Below are 16,891 nucleotides of genomic sequence, written 5' to 3'. Positions count from 1 at the left end.
GCTGTGTTCATGTGCTATGGGAAGATGATATTTTCCAGTTGGGAAGTGGTATTTACCAGTGTGTTGTGCTCACATGCTTTTGTTGTTGTTGACAAAGGACGCGGACTGCTAGTTAGCAATAGTTAGTTAGCTATCGTTAGCAATAGCGTCTGCTCTGGAGAGGTAAAAACAAACCATAACACATTTTTAAAGGAAACGGATTTCTAACGTATTATATTACACTTGTTAATGACGCAACATTGCATAGACACCAAAAACTCCCCACTAGTACTAGTAAAAAAAATAAAATAAAATAAAAAAACCTTTAGTAGCATACAATGCTTACCATTCAAGTGTCTTGTACCGCTTGCTGCCATGTTGAAAAGGTTAAAGTTCATCTCATCTCAGCAACTCATGTATCAAAATTTTCTACGAGTTGCCCAGTGGAAAATATCACAAGAGGGGGCGTTCATGTGTGCTTTCCATGTCGCCGTTTGGTATTTACCATAATTCCCATAGCACATGAACGCACCAATACATTGATCTTGCTCCTAAATATACCCAAGATGTGCCCTTTAAGATAGAATTTTTTTTTAATTCTTTTATTCTGTCCAGAATTCAAACACTGCATGTGACAACATTGTGCTGATTGAGAATTTTATTTGAGAATTTATTGCACATTCCAGCACACACTATACAGTGTGTGCTGGAATATGCAATAAAGGTTCACAGAATGAAGATGTATGACATGACCATGAAACGTGCAAAATGGCAGTTCAGAGATGAAGTGTATTAACGTCACAGATTGAAAGTCTGAAGTTAGAGTCATCTCTTAGAGTGTACAGATGAGGAAGTGAAGGAGCTGGACAGGCAAAAGGACTAAAACGCTGCTGCATCACTATTTCGGTAGAGACGAAGCAAAAGTGAAATCCCACTGGCATCACCCTGAGCACTATCGAAAGGTGCTGTGTAAGCATGTAACAATTCATCCAATTCATGATTTGATTCAATTTTCCCACGATATTTAAAAATAATAAACATATGAAGAGCTCTTTTCCAAAATGCGATAAAACGGCAGATTTAAAAAAAAAAAAAAAAACGAGTTCGTCGCGCTATTCTGCTGTGTACGGGGCCCATTCACTGCTCCATTAATGTTTCATGCCAAATCGCTATATTTCCTTGTTCATATGTGCTGCAAATTGTAGTTTCTCTCCAAAACGCGATAGGCACTACACCTGTTTTTTTGGCCGAGTGCAACATTTCCTCTAGACCAATCAGAGTTCGGCCAGCGTGCTACACTATCCCACATGGCGGCGCCCTGAAGCGAGGAGTTGTGTTTGCTTGTGTAGCTTCTTGAGCACAAATAACTTTTGCAACACACACATACAGGTTCAAGACTTAACTGACTATTGAATGTATTAGGCCAAAAAAAAAAGTGTTTCCGGTAACATGAAATACTAAAATAAGGTCGGTAGGTAGGAAAAAGTTTTTTTTTTTTAATTAATTTTTTTTGTTGTTGTTCGAAAAAATTAACACAAGTAAACATCTTACAAAATAGTATTTTGGCACAGAATCCTTTATACCACACATCATAAAAAAGTGTTTTAAATCTTTAAACGAATAAAAAAAAAAAAAAATTATATATATATATATATATATATATATATATATATATATATATATATATATCGCGAGAGTTTGAGTTATGATCTACGGAAGCGTATTGCTGCCACACAAAAAAATTGGCTTAGAATCAAGTAATTACGTGAAAAGATATTGTTAACAAGGGCGGCACGGTGGTGTAGTGGTTAGTGCTGTCGCCTCACAGTAAGAAGGTCCGGGTTCGAGCCCCGGGGTCGGCGAGGGCCTTTCTGTGTGGAGTTTGCATGTTCTCCCCGTGTCCGCGTGGGTTTCCTCCGGGTGCTCCGGTTTCCCCCACAGTCCAAAGACATGCAGGTTAGGTTAACTGGTGACTCTAAATTGACCGTAGGTGTGAATGTGAGTGTGAATGGTTGTCTGTGTCTATGTGTCAGCCCTGTGATGACCTGGCGACTTGTCCAGGGTGTACCCCGCCTTTCGCCCGTAGTCAGCTGGGATAGGCTCCAGCTTGCCTGCGACCCTGTAGAACAGGATAAAGCGGCTACAGATAATGAGATGAGAATGAGATATTGTTAACAAAGTTATCACATTTTTACAATATATTTATCATGTAAAAACATATCACGTTATTTCATGATACGAAATTATCACGTTATTTCATGATATTTTCATGTAATAACGTGAAAACACCTTATCATCAAGAAATAACGTGAAAATAACGTCCTAGGCTAGGCTACTTCCATTAAAAGCAGACGGCCTAGCCTAGCCTACTGTAGAACTTGGGTTGAGCAAAAACACCGAGCAAAAACATGGCTGAATCCTGAATGACTCCTATTTGTATAAATAGGGGACTACATAGGCGGCAAAACAGTGTTTTTCCCTGCCATGGAAGTGCACTTGTATACTGAAGAGGAAGCAATTTGCATTACAGCTTTGAATGAAGATTCAAAATGGCGGCTCGGCTCAGTTTTGCCTTCCTCCTTCAGTATACAAGTGCGCTTCCATGTTTATGCACGAGGGCTGATAGAAGTGGCGAAACATTTTACTTTTTATCATTTCTTTCACAACTTGAATGCGTTGAAAAAAAATTATGACAAACGCCGCTTACACTAAAATATCGAGGGAAATTTGTAATAAAAACTTTACGGTCGGCAATTTCGACGTGGAAATTCTCAATCGGTCGGGTTACCGGAAACACGCTTTTTTTTTTTTTGGCCTTATCAAATGTTGATTATTGTTTTTAAATGGTGGTTGTGTCATGCTCTTTAGGGTGGCACTTCAAAAAGGTTTAAGATTTAAGAATGAATTTAAGATTGAGCACTAAGGTCATTTGTATGTGTCATTTTGAAGTTATTTGTTTTATGTAGCGGGTAATGGTGTTCCTTTTACAGGTTCAACACGTTACTGAATAACTTGACTATTGAATGCATTTTTTTTTTTTTTATCAAAGTTGATAATGATTTTTAAATAGTGTTTTTGTCATGCAGGGTGGCACTTTGAAGGGTCTTGAATTTAAGATTAAACACCAGGGTTATTATGCGTGTTATTTTGAAGTTATTTGTTTTATGTAGTGGGCAATGGTGCTGTTTTTACAGGTTCAACACTTTACTGAATAACTTGACTATTGAATGTATTTTTATCAATGTTGATTGTTATTTAATTAGTAGTTTTGTCATGCTATTTAAAAAGGTGGCACTTTAAATGGACTGCATTTAAAAAATATTGAACTAACTGGCCATTTGTTATTTAGTTAGTTTTCTGTGGTGAACAGTCTTAAAACGCAAGATTAAACATGAATGAAAGTGTTTTATATAATTTGATTTTATTATAAATTGTATGATGAAAGTTCCTGATATTATATATCTCCAGCATGTTCTCTTGCTTTAAAAACAGAAAGACAGAAAAAATGAATGGATTTATAGCACTTTGAAAAAAAATATATAAAACTTTGGATTTATAAATCAATAACGTTGTTAGATTTGTCAATTATTGTTGAAAATGTTCAGACTGAACCAACTATCTATTATAACAGGATAAATTAAATATTTGCAAAATTTATGGTCTGGGTAAATGTCATTTTTCTGAAAACAATCAAAATGGATTTATAGCATTTTGGAAAAGAGCTATATATGCACTACATTTATTTTCCTATTCTTTATCAACTTGTGTATATATATATATATATATATATATATATATATATATATATATATATATATATATATATATATATATATTTTTTTTTTTTTTTTTACCCACATTTGTAAAAGGTTGGAGTGAAATATAAATAGCCTTAACTAAAATATTCATTTTATTAAAAAATAAATTTAACAACAAAAAGGCCTTTTCTGAATAAGCATTTAAAAGGTCACAGGCAATGGTTGGAGGTGAAACGTAGAATATCAGCTTTATTGGCTAGAAGAACGACCCAAAAGGTGAATTCAATCTTCCTAGTGTCTAATTTGCACCCTAAAATTGAATAAAACTGTTAAAATATACGGTTTTGCCCAATTTCCGAAGGTTTGTTTACATCTCACTTATGTGCACTTTCACCGCCAGGGGGCCATCGTCATGAGGTCATTTAAGGCAAACAGACTGGGAGCAGCTCTATGCGAACCGAGCACACATGTACGGCATTTGGTCGTGAGAGGTTGTGTAAAATGTCTGAAAGCGATAGCAATTTTGAAGTAGGAACTCTCCAAATTGAATACCGAGAGGTGAAGCCATATACGTATGAACCTATGGCCGTTGCGAAGCAATCGGTGAACGTGGCTCACTGGTTTGAGCGTGCAGCCTTGGAATCGGACAGCGACTCGGCCGACTCTGATTGTGGTGAGCCCGGACCTCAACAAGACTTGCGCCCAAACGATTTATCCTGGTAGTTATGATAAATTCCTACTGGTTATAATACTACGGTAAATAAGAGCCCTTCTGAAGAATAATTAAACCGCCTTCCCTAGTGGATATAGGGAACGATTACTGGACAGTGCGCCGGTAGGCCACATTAGCCTGCCATCCACGGTATTATACTATTTATAGCCAACTAAGTGAGGAAATATCCCTTTGTCTCATTTCCACAATGATTGTACAGGATCCCTCAGGATTCTTGACTTGTCAATTGCAAGCAAAAGTAAAAATGTTTACCTCCAATCTTCTTTTTGCTTGAGCGTTGCTGCTCTATTTCTTCTTTGACTGCTTGATTTTGTTTCACGCGCACAATCCACTCTCTCCGCCTCTTCTCCTCTCTCGGAAAAAGGTAAAAACTTCCTGACCCGGTCCCGTTGTTACAGTTCACTGCACAACAATAAGGCATGTTTTTTCTTTGGAAATTCCTGAACGCACGTCTGCACTCAAGCCGAACGGCAATGTAAGTAAACGGAAGTGGACTCAACTCGAGCGGTTTGTTTGGCTTAAATGATGTCACGCGCCGAGTGGTCACGAAAATAGCCAACAGAAATTCGCCACAATCCACGCTAACTTGTATTAATTATTACTTATTAACAATACTTCTTGGGACCAGAAGAAAATTACAGGGTTTTTTTTTTTTAACATTGCCTGGACTGGCCAGACTTCAGATGTTTCCATCGCTGGCCACAATGCACCTCCATTCCATACGAGATGACGCCCTTTCTCATCCATGTTGTCCTGAGATTGTTGTTCAACTCGTCTTTCCATCGTTTTGGAGGTTGCCCGCGTGGTCTTATCCAAGGAATTGGAAACCACTCGACAATTGCGCAAGTCCATCGGTTGTCTCAGTCTGGCGACGCGGCCTGCCCAGTTGAGCTTCCGTCTTTGGTATTCTGCGATCACGTCATTCACTCCGCTTCTCTCTCGTATCACCTCGTTTCTGATGTGCTCCCTCAAGGTCCACCTTTCCATGGCCCTTTGGGTCATACTCAGTCTTTGCTCCTCTTTGCGTGTGGTGGCCCAAGGGGGTAGTAAACACACAAACTCCTGTGCAAGCAGTTCCCAGGATTAAATGTATTTTCCACAGACCAATTTATTTATTCACTTTACTCAAATACAAAGTAAAATGGCAGTAAATCTTTTCTTTTCTTGCGTATTGCATCATGAGGCGTTCCTGGCTTGTAAATCTCTTATCTTCGGTGCATGACACATTCACGCAGCTGAGCATGCTATGAATTAACAACGACAACGGTCTGCGGTGGGGCTACACAATTAAACACTCAGCGAACATTTCTCCATTTGTGTATGAAAATACACTCCAGTAACTCAGTTTGGATTCATTTACAACCAACGGTGTCTTTTGATGCCAGCACGTAACTGAACGAGAGAAGACTGGTTTACCAGAGACAAAATAATCATCTCTGCTTCTGTTCCCTCCGACACACTACTGCCTCCGCCGAGTGCGCGCGCACGCACACACCGCGTGTCGGGGCCGCGGATGAGTTACTCTCCCTTACTCTGTGCATGCGCCGTGCGGCACAAAAAAATGGCAGCCACCATGAAGGAGGGACATCCGGAGTTTTCAAACATTTGCTTAAGTGTGAAATCGCAAAATGGTATTCTAGCGAACAACAAAATAGTAAAGATTCAGAAAAACAAATCATTCAGTGATCATTCTAATAGTGTAATTTCATCCGAACTAGGCCTAACGGTCGATTTAGAACTACAAAAAGTCCGTGTGTCGGACATTTTAAGTACCTTTGTAAAAGTTTTGCAAATGTTGCAGTCAGCATTTAAAATGCTAACTTAAAGTTTTTGTACAAGTTTCATTTGATTTAACTGTCATTTTATTAAATGTGTCTGCTTTTGTAATAAAAAAAAAAAAAAAAAAGTACTGAAAGAAAAAGCAAACACAGCATTGCAATTTCTTATCCATCCATATATTTAAAAAAAAAAAAAAAAAATCCCTCCCTCCCGACTGAAAATTATTTGCTCACCCGGTGGACAGGAAATGGATTTTTTTTAAGGATGGCCTCAGCATATTCTGAAGTTGACCTGTATTGGATGCAATGAGAGCGATGTCGTCTGTGAATCTGAGATGTGTCAGTATCTCTCCGTTGATGTTTATATCTCCATCCCAACTGACCTTTCGGATGATGGACTCGAGACGCGTGATGAGTTTGAGAGAGATGGTGTCCCCTTGTTTGACACCTTTTCCAACTGGGACTGTCATGGGTGATGGTACTTTGATATCTGTTGTACATCCAGAGTTGGCTTCTTTCAGCACATTTATGTACTGAGGCTCAACTCCTTGCGTGTGTAGAGATTTCAGCACTGCATTTATCTCAACGCTATCAAAGGCTTTTCATAATCCACGAAAGTGATGCACAGAGGCAAGTTATATTCCCTCGCACATTCCAAAAGTTGGGCGAGGGTAAATATATGGTCAATTGTGCTGTATTTCCTACGAAATCCGTCCTGTTGTACAAGGGCGATCAAGAAGACCTGCGAAATTATCGGCCAATATGCCTGCTGTCCCATCTCTACAAACTCTACACTAAAATTATAGTCAGACTATCACAACAACTTGATGAGCAACAGCCGAGAGAGCAGGCCGGCTTTCGTAGGAAATTTTTTTTTAAAACATATAAAGTTTCAAATGTGCATAAAATTAAAATCATTGCCTATGAGCTTTAATATATAGATTTAGGCACTGCCTAAAAGTAGAGCTCCCATCTGTTTCTGGATTGTAGAATTTCCTTATATCATAGCCAGCCTCTGTTTTACAACCCCGATTCCAAAAAAGTTGGGACAAAGTACAAATTGTAAATAAAAACGGAATGCAATGAGGTGGAAGTTTCAAAATTCCATATTTTATTCAGAATAGAACATAGATGACATATCAAATGTTTAAACTGAGAAAATGTATCATTTAAAGAGAAAAATGAGGTGATTTTAAATTTCATGACAACAACACATCTCAAAAAAGTTGGGACAAGGCCATGTTTACCACTGTGAGACATCCCCTTTTCTCTTTACGACAGTCTGTAAACGTCTGGGGACTGAGGAGACAAGTTGCTCAAGTTTAGGGATAGGAATGTTAACCCATTCTTGTCTAATGTAGGATTCTAGTTGCTCAACTGTCTTAGGTCTTTTTTGTCGTATCTTCCGTTTTATGATGCGCCAAATGTTTTCTATGGGTGAGAGATCTGGACTGCAGGCTGGCCAGTTCAGTACCCGGACCCTTCTTCTATGCAGCCATGATGCTGTAATTGATGCAGTATGTGGTTTGGCATTGTCATGTTGGAAAATGCAAGGTCTTCCCTGAAATAGACGTCGTCTGGATGGGAGCATATGTTGCTCTAGAACCTGGATATACCTTTCAGCATTGATGGTGTCTTTCCAGATGTGTAAGCTGCCCATGCCACAAGCACTAATGCGACCCCATACCATCAGAGATGCAGGCTTCTGAACTGAGCGCTGATAACAATTTGGGTCGTCCTTCTCCTCTTTAATCCGAATGACACAGCGTCCCAGATTTCCATAAAGAACTTCAAATTTTGATTCGTCTGACCACAGAACAGTTTTCCACTTTGCCACAGTCCATTTTAAATGAGCCTTGGCCCAGAGAAGACGTCTGCGCTTCTGGATCATGTTTAGATACGGCTTCTTCTTTGAACTATAGAGTTTTAGCTGCCAACGGCAGATGGCACGGTGAATTGTGTTCACAAATAATGTTCTCTGGAAATATTCCTGAGCCCATTTTGTGATTTCCAATACAGAAGCATGCCTGTATGTGATGCAGTGCCGTCTAAGGGCCCGAAGATCACGGGCACCCAGTATGGTTTTCCAGCCTTGACCCTTACACACAGAGATTCTCCCAGATTCTCTGACTCTTTTGATATTATGCACTGTAGATGATGATATGTTCAAACTCTTTGCAATTTTACACTGTCGAACTCCTTTCTGATATTGCTCCACTATTTGTCGGCGCAGAATTAGGGGGATTGGTGATCCTCTTCCCATCTTTACTTCTGAGAGCCGCTGCCACTCCAAGATGCTCTTTTTATACCCAGTCATGTTAATGACCTATTGCCAATTGACCTAATGAGTTGCAATTTGGTCCTCCAGCTGTTCCTTTTTTGTACCTTTAACTTTTCCAGCCTCTTATTGCCCCTGTCCCAACTTTGAGATGTGTTGCTGTCATGAAATTTCAAATGAGCCAATATTTGGCATGAAATTTCAAAATGTCTCACTTTCGACATTTGATATGTTGTCTATGTTCTATTGTGAATATAATATCAGTTTTTGAGATTTGTAAATTATTGCATTCCGTTTTTATTTACAATTTGTACTTTGTCCCAACTTTTTTGGAATCGGGGTTGTATTTCTTTACCGTTATATTTACTATACTGTTTCCTCATGTACAAAACATCGGGCGACAACAGCAACAACTTACTCACTACTATACTGTCCCGACTACTCTGGGCTCACGCTAGCCGCTCGCACGTCCGCAAATTGCGAAGTTTTATTCCAATTTGCGAAAAGAAAATCTGTATTTGCATTTTATGCGAAAGTCATTTAAAAGTTTAAGCAAAATCCATCAAACAATTGCGATTTCTCAAGATGAACAGTACCTTTCGTGTCTATCTTCGATGTTTTGATTTATAACCAACGCCCCCGAGTTTCGAAGATTCTTATTGGTTGACCGCAAATTACGTCTTCCAATAGCAGCGCATAGACATATAAACATAGACGCCGCCTTCTGCGTAGAATCATGCGTCATCCTCGCCACCATATTGGATGGGGCAAAGTGGAGATTCTTCAACCGTCTCTGGTATAACGTCTAGACACTAGCCGAGAATAAAGATGCCTCATTCATGTGCTGCGTTTAACTGTACCAACAGGTTTACCGTCCAAGCGCGATCACATGGGATTACCTTTCACAGGTGAGACTGGAAAAATACTTTTCAATACTGTTCCTTCAGTCTTCAGTTTCTCAGCTCATCTCCACCGGGGAGGTGTAGAGTTATAAGCAGTGAGAATTAGATAATACAGTGCCACACTATGATGAACGTTTTTGAACGTATGATGAATGTTTTTAACCTTTCTGAATGTGAAGGAATCAGTGATGTATTTTGTTTTGGTATGATGTTAGAACCTGGCCGAACTCAGTTTGGCCGTCATTCAGAATATTGACGGGTATTTCGCACACTATTTATAACCATCACATTAAAAGTTATATGCGTTGTTTTGATGCCTGTTTGTTTCCCAAATATATATGCGTGTTTGTTAATGGGTGAATAAAAGGCATCGAGTTAAATATTATTGTAGAAAGGGCTTTATGAAGTTCAGTCCATTTACTTGCATTGGTTTACGGGGAAGATTTGCCACATCCAATATGGCGGACACTCTGACGTATCCCAGCAACGGGCCACCAGCTCAATGCGGTGTCTATGTTTATATGCCTACGTAGCAGCGGACCTTACATATAAAAGGATCAATTTCCGAGTTGCGCTGATAATGTCGGCAATTCTCGCTCATTAGTGAACAAGATTATAGCGAGGTTTGTTTAAAATAAATTATCCGACTTTATGTATGACAAACTTATCTAAAAAGTGAGATAACATATTAGAATATTCTGTTAGCTTTCTCAGTTAGGGATAAAAACATTCTAAAGACGCATTTTCTACATAATATCAACCCTGACAGAACTTTGGAAGAACTCACAGATGAACCAGATATATCGACCAAGTGAACCTTGTTTTCAGAGCGTTTTGACGCACATGGTTCAAAGTTTTGACTGCAAGTGTTTCATTTGAGAAATTAAATGGTGAATATCATTATATTTGGGTTATGAGATTAATTTATAAGAAACAACCATTGATTTTAACTCCCTGAGCTCCCTTCATCCTACCTATAAAGACACCCCCCTCCCCCTAAACACACACACCTCAATAATGAAAACACACACACGCGAGGCAATACCAGTGGTTGAGATGTTAAAATAGAATTTTGAAAAAAATAAAATAAAAAATAAAATTAATTTAGCAAGGACAGCCACTGATATTGGTCAGGTCAGACACTGATGTTGGCCAGGCCAACTTGGCCAGTTCAAATTTATACATGACCCATAGGTGTGATAAATCCCTGATAGAGTTGGAAGCCACTCACCATGCAGTTATGTTACACAGCCAGTCAGCATACTAGAGGGTGACTAAGGGCTAAAAGGTGCATAGATGGCAAACAATGCAAAGCACATCACACCAGATGTTAGATATCTCATCTCATTATCTCTAGCCGCTTTATCCTTCTACAGGGTCGCAGGCAAGCTGGAGCCTATCCCAGCTGACTACGGGCGAAAGGCGGGGTACACCCTGGACAAGTCGCCAGGTCATCACAGGGCTGACACATAGACACAGACAACCATTCACACTCACATTCACACCTACGCTCAATTTAGAGTCACCAGTTAACCTAACCTGCATGTCTTTGGACTGTGGGGGAAACTGGAGCACCCGGAGGAAACCCACGCGGACACGGGGAAAACATGCAAACTCCGCACAGAAAGGCCCTCGCCGGCCACAGGGCTCGAACCCGGACCTTCTTGCTGTGAGGCGACAGTGCTAACCACTACACCACCGTGTTAGATATAATGAAAAATATGGACTCCGTAAACCAGATTAAGCGGGTTAAATTAAACACACAATTTCATTACATATATACAGTTGATGAAATGATCAAAATAAGAGGATTCAAGAATAAATAAGCATGCTATGAACATAAATCAAGAACATGGAAAGACAAAGGCAGGAAACAAGCTTGCAAACACTACTGAAACACCAACAAACTACAATAATTCATTTTTCAATATTATGTCAGTGCAAGAAATATTTAGAAGTATAACATATCTTGCTAAAAAAAAATTACTTTGCTAAAAAGAAAATTGTTCTTTTAGCATTTCTTGCTAAGCGAAATTGCAAATTGCTAAAGAAAAATTTGAGTCTTTAGCACTTTTCGCTAAAACAATTTGGGTCCTAGAGTGAGCACAGCTACTACTCTACTTCACTACTCACTTCAACTAGTTGTTGGGTTTCCTGTGGTGGCAGGGGCACACAGGACTGAAACCATCAGAAAACAACTCGATGAGTTTCTTTATGTATCCCCACACTCTGCCTATGGGGCTCCACCCGCGCAGGAGCTCTGCTATGAACAGGTTTACCTGCATTTGCTTCAGCTTTCGGCAGTCTGTAAAAAAGAGAGCACCAATTTCTTTGTAAATCTGTTTTTATAAGTCAATTGAAGAACAGCTCTTTCCCATTTTACATTTTTTTTTGCATGCACGTGTGTGTTTTTGCAGCATTAGAGCCATGTTACTTCTGCCTAGGGTGAAGTCAACTGTATTCCAGCTTGTGTGTGGTATCTGCTATCTAAATGCAATTACAGCTAGAAGAGAAGAAAAAAAAATGCTTATGTCGCCTGATAATTATGATTTTTTTTTAAATTTCAATTCGAATAGTCATAAATTTGTATCATAATTTGTTTGTACTGATATTTTGTTACATGTCTAGCGCTGAGGGTAAAATGTATGAAACTGTTAACCAAAGTGAAAACAAACTAAAATGATGTGCTTTTAAACGAATTAGTCAACTCAGAATTCTAATACAAAATAAATCTTGGCCCCACCAAAGAGCAGATGTTAATTATAAAGATTAATGTGCGGGTCAATCAGCTTGGATTTTTTTGCTTTAATGATTCAGGCAAGCCACAGCAAGCAAAAAGACATCTCTTTTTAACAAGGTGACTAATCATGCACACAATACTTTCTCAAACTCCTTAATCCTGAGTGGGTATTAAGTACTTCTGTTTCCCTCATCAATGTGTGTAAGCAGAGAACGAGAGATGAAAATGGAGAAACTTAAATCCATCAAATAAAAGTGCTATGAAAAGGAGATAATGCTATAATCAAGTCTTTCTCTTGCTGAAATTGTAGTATGAAGAATGGCCCTCTCAGTATGAACCAGAAGTGCATTAGCATCAGTGCAAAGCTATACCTGAACAGCTTTATGCTTCGAGGATTACCTATATCCTGGTTCCCCTAAACTGCATACTAATGCAAATGAAGCTCTTCCAGGGCCCTTATTCTAAAAACATGGATGCAAACAGCGCACCTTTTGGCGGATGCCGCCTTTTTCATGGCTGTCTGGGGGACTTGTGTGAATCGTGCAGATCCGAGGCGTGTTTTTTTTTTTTTTTTTGGGGGGGGGGGGGGGGGGGCGCGTTGGAGTGTCCGATTATAATTTCATCAGAGTAAATTCTGTATTAAAATTACTAAATAAGCAAATGCCGTTACAGTCCATGAAACATAGGAAGTATGAGAAGAAATCAGAAAGCTGCGCACGTAAAACCAATTGGCTGAGCGCCATTATCTGCTGCTGGCTGCACTTCACCGCACACGCAAGGATTTCCATCAGTCCAACGCAAGTTACGTAATTGGCTTTACGTGCGCAGCTTTCTGATTTACTGTTTTCTTCTCATACTTCCTATGTTTCATGGACTGTAACGGCATTTGCTTATTTAGTCATTTTAATACAGAATTTACTTTGATGAAATTATAATCAGACACTCCAACACCCACCCACCCACCCCCCCCCCCCCCCAAAAAAAAAACCCTCATCGGATCTGCACAATTCACACAAGTCCCCCAGACAGCCGTGAAAAAGGTGGCATCCGCCAAAAGGTGCGCCGTTTGCATCCATGTAAAAAGGAAATTCAAAAAGATCCCCAGGATTTTACATTAGAGTAGGAGACTAAACAGATACTGGAAAGAAAACTGGGTACTTAGGAAGATTCTCAGCTTGTATTTTTCATGCACACACACACACACACACACTCTAAATCAAACCGTAAATAATAAAAATACAGTAAATAGCCCTATTCCACGTCTGTAGTAATTCATATTATAGCAAGAATCGCTCAGCTGCGTAAAGATAAACATCCATCATTACTTTAAGACATGAAGTGACTTAATAAAAATAAATAAAATCCACTGAATTAGAAGGTGTGTTCAAACTTTAGTATACTAACTTCTGCAGCATACATTTTAATTTGGACAGCATGACAAGCACATAAGTGCAGGATTTACATCTGTAGGGGTTAATGAACAGATTCAGCTGAATGTCTTAAGAAATGACAGCATCAGGACAATTCAATCCACTTACATTAAACCGTATTTGGATACTGAGGCCATTTTACAGAAGTCAGGATATAGATTTGATCCATACTGAGCAGCATCAGTGGCAACGCCAGCAAAGAAAAACTCTGATACCCCTTTTCCACCAAATCAGTTCCAGGGCTGGTTCGGGGCCAGTGCTGGTGCTGGTTTACAACTCGTTCAACTTGCGAGCCGGCTGAGAACCAGTTTGCTTCTCCATAGCTCGCAGTGCTAAGGGGAGCCACGTCAGTTACGTCGCTGCGTTTGCATAAACCTTGGCGCGAATATCGAAGTGACAACAACAACACGGAGAAGAAGCAGCAACAACAATAATGGATGACTTCGCGTTTGTACAGCTGCTGCTTTGCGGTGCTTAAAAATGGCGACCTTTCGCAGTCTTGCAATTGTTGTTGGTCTTAACAACTCCGCCCCCCCGCTGACGTAAGCGGTTCTTTCCTCTGGCCCAGCAGAGAGTTGGTGCTAGCCTGGAACCGGTTTTTCTGGCCCCAGCACCAGTTCTTTGTCAGTGGAAACAGAAAACCCGGGTCCAAACTAAGCACTGGCCCCGAACCAGCCCTGGAACTGCTTTGGTGGAAAAGGGGCATGAGGAATACAACACAGAGGAACCGGACTCAACAAGGAACCCATGCTCTTTAAGGTGACGCCCGACAGTGGGCTTGTTTAAACAAAGGGATGGCTGTTGTACTGAATATCAGCACTGGCTGCTATTCAGTCGTAGCTGGTCACAGCTGTGCTGATATTCAGTACAACAGCATGACGTCGAATGCGATCTTGCTTTTATACAGCGGTTCTATAAACAAGAAATTAATCTCTCAAGTGAGTGGCATTTGGGACACAATATGACCAAATGTTCTGTTCATGATTGCTCCGTGAGCGGAAATAGATCCTGAAGATACCACACTGACGTTATAGCATTTTGGCTAGCAGGTTAGCTGATGTCACGGAATGTCAACACTACCATAGTAACTGTTTCAAACTTGGGAGTGGAATTTTACATGCAGGACACAGACGAGTGGAGTGATGCACACAGTGAAACACCCCAGTGCTGTCATGTGAAACATCAGCTCTCCTGGAACACCACTCGACCAAATCAGATTAGTGGACTGGAACTAACTGCTGTATAAAAACAAAAACAAATTATAGTATACGTGTGCAAACAGTACATGCGTCAATATGGCCTGTGCACTCATATTTTACAACTGTTTGTTCTTACAGTCAGAACAGAACTCGTCAAAAAAAAAAAGCTTTTAAATACATTGCTCCTCCCACCTGGAATAATTTACAGAAGGAACTGAAACTGACCGAGCTGATCACTATGGGGAAATTTAAGTCCATTTTAAAATGTTCCAAAACACAGCACTATTGGGCAATGCGATTGTTTTTCAATTTGCTCTGGCACGGATTTTGAAATTGTACATGTTCTATCCGTGACCTTATATTGCATAGAAACTGGATATTACAGTTTATTCTATCCACATTTCACTGGATATGAGCAATCGTGCACTCCGATTGGTTACTCTATCAGCTCATATACTGTGAGTAGAGAAAAACAAAATGGCAGCGTGCATCAAGTCAGATATAATCACTATCAAGTATTTGAGAGAAACAGAAATGGCTAAAAGAATGTAGCCCCCCCAAATCTCTCCTGTTCCACACTCCAGCCCAGCTGGTGGTGGTAATGCACCTTTAAGTTGGTTTGCCAACCGCCAAAGAAGAAGAAACTGGCAGACCAACCGAGGGCGAAGTAAAAGCTCTACTCAAAAATCTCATCTCATCTCATTATCTCTAGCCGCTTTATCCTTCTACAGGGTCGCAGGCAAGCTGGAGCCTATCCCAGCTGACTACGGGCGAAAGGCGGGGTACACCCTGGACAAGTCGCCAGGTCATCACAGGGCTGACACATAGACACAGACAACCATTCACACTCACATTCACACCTACGGTCAATTTAGAGTCACCAGTTAACCTAACCTGCATGTCTTTGGACTGTGGGGGAAACCGGAGCACCCGGAGGAAACCCACGCGGACACGGGGAGAACATGCAAACTCCACACAGAAAGGCCCTCGCCGGCCCCGGGGCTCGAACCCAGGACCTTCTTGCTGTGAGGCGACAGCGCTAACCACTACACCACCGTGCCGCCCTACTCAAAAATAAATAAATAAAATAAATAAAAAAAGTGGGGGCAGCAGCAAAATATGGAATAAAAGTATTTCATGGTGAGAATGTATATTTTTCAAGAATTATTATTATAGCATTTTTCACAAATTGCTCCATCATTTTGCTGGTTTGTTTACATTCTAAGCGGAAATGACTGTCAGATGTTTTGTATGAAAAGTTATCAAATTTGCAAAAACTAAAAATACTCCATTTCACAATCCAGGGAATGTGGATAGAATAAAGCAGTTGTTCCAATCAATCAATCTCTGTACTATGCGCCTCGTCGGCTATCAGCTCATGCACAACTCCGTTTCGTGGAATAACAATTATTTTTTTCGTGGTCCTGTTTCCATCAAATCCTGCGCTCCGATTGGCTGGCGAGCGGGTCTGTATCCTACGGTACGGACCCCAGTTACGGACCTCTGGCGACTCGCTCGTTCACAACAACAAAACATAATAGCAATTTGTGTCAACATTTATCTAAGATTTATTTATAAGATTATCAAAAATCTTATAAACTTTTGCCAGCATTTCTCAGGAGAATAGCATTAATTTTACAGTATGGATAGCGATAACGACAGTGTTCACAGCGAAAGCGAGTTTTACTGCCTGAGGAAGAATAAAAGAAAACATTTCAGGAGAAAGCTAAAACCTCTAACTTGCTAACGCTGAGCAAAAACATGTCCAAATGCTGAATGACTCCTATTTGTATAAATAGGGGACTACATAGGCGGCAAAATGTAGTTGTTTTCCTGCCATGGAAGTGCACTTGTATACCGAGGAGGAAGCCATTTGCATTACAGCCGTGAATGAGGATTCAAAATGGCGGCTCAGCTCGGTTTTCCCTTTCGGGCGCTCTCGTTTTCTGTTAGGATTTGGTAAAGAAAAAAAATTAAATATATTATTTACCAGCTTAAGGTCGGTCCGTATGGTGAAATACCGTGACCTCGGCCTTGAATACTGGCCTAGAGGGCCCCGATCAGTACTTTCAAGACCTCGATCACGGTATTTCA

At 40.2% G+C, this 16,891-nt stretch overlaps 1 protein-coding gene across 5 annotated transcripts in view; it reads right to left on the bottom strand.

Moving 5' to 3' along the window:
* osbpl5 (oxysterol binding protein-like 5) overlaps positions 1–16,891 on the bottom strand; it is a 107,594-nt gene that overhangs the window by 52,232 nt on the left and 38,471 nt on the right. The window contains exon 2 of one of the 5 annotated variants that reach the window (XM_060915066.1): positions 11,562–11,733. The exons of the other annotated variants lie outside the window; for them this stretch is intronic. The gene's annotated coding sequence lies outside the window, so the exon portion shown is untranslated. The remainder of the gene's footprint in view (positions 1–11,561; positions 11,734–16,891) is intronic. 5 annotated transcript variants of the gene reach the window in all.

This window comes from Neoarius graeffei, chromosome 2, assembly GCF_027579695.1.
Source record: "Neoarius graeffei isolate fNeoGra1 chromosome 2, fNeoGra1.pri, whole genome shotgun sequence".
Lineage (NCBI taxonomy): Eukaryota > Metazoa > Chordata > Actinopteri > Siluriformes > Ariidae > Neoarius > Neoarius graeffei.
Note: the sequence above shows the minus strand (reverse complement) of the source record. Positions and strands in the feature narration are given on the sequence as shown.